Genomic DNA, 1,183 nt, shown 5'->3' with positions numbered 1-1,183 from the left:
CAAGTGGATCTCCATTCTTTATAAGGACCTAAGAGTGTACTGCGAAGTGCGTGGAGCCTTCACGAATTGCTTTACCCTTGAAAGAGGTGTGAAACAAGGCTGCCCTCTATCGATGGCTCTATACGCACTCGCGATACACCCTTTGGCCCTTAATATCTCCAACAATCGGTATATCAAGGGTATAGATATACCGAATTACCACCGACAGGTAAAAACCTTTCAGCATGCAGACGATTTGTCCGTCATTATCACCGATCCCGGGTCCTTCCCAAACCTAGATTACGAGTTGAGTAACTTTGAGAAGGCCTCGGGATCAAAAATAAATAAAGCTAAAACAGAAATCTTTACAACGGGGGCGATGTCTGCCCACGTACCAGATACGGATAAAATGTATATCAAAAATAATATCAAAATTCTCGGCATTCATTTCGGACACAATAGCCACGACACTAACTGGAATCCTATTCTAAATAGGATTCGCAACACCCTTAACAAATGGAAAAATCGATCACTGAAATACAGAGACAAAATCAAAGTCTTACATACATACATTTTATCTCAGGTCTGGTATGTGGGCAGAATAATCAAACCCAACAAACATATTCTTAAAGAGCTGAATCGGGCTATCTACTCCTTCATCTGGGATGGAAAAATCGAGTGGATAGCCCGAAACACCCTACAACTTCCGCTCGACGAGGGAGGGCTTGGAGTTTGTGATATTGATCTCAAGCTCCAATCCTTCGACCTCCAACAAGTAAAATGGTTCATAGGGGGGAGCAGATACCCTTGGAAATCCCTGTTATATTTCTGGATGGGTCTCACCCTTAGAGGGCTCGACACTGACAGAAGTTATTCCGTCACAACGTTTCAGGCACCACCTAAATTTGATACTCTTACCCAAAATTATAGAAAAACCCGTACTGTTATCAACTGGCGCCAGGAGGTAAATTCCAAAACAATTTACCTCCATCTTCATAAACAACTTAATTATACCTTAACTGTACAGAAGCAATACCCACACATCAAGTTCTCCTGTGTGTTCCAGAATCTCTGGAAGTCGAGTTTGAATCAGGGGGAGAAGGAATTCCTTTTTCTCCTGATTCATTCTGCCCTACCAACTCGACTCCTCCTGTCACAACGGAGCACACAGGAGTTTGATACTAAGTGTCGGTATGCTAAAGTG

The sequence above is a fragment of the Lottia gigantea genome, assembly GCF_000327385.1.
Source record: "Lottia gigantea unplaced genomic scaffold LOTGIsca_2197, whole genome shotgun sequence".
Taxonomy (NCBI): Eukaryota; Metazoa; Mollusca; class Gastropoda; family Lottiidae; genus Lottia; species Lottia gigantea.
The sequence above is the reverse complement of the archived record's forward strand: the minus strand, read 5'-3'. Positions refer to the sequence as shown.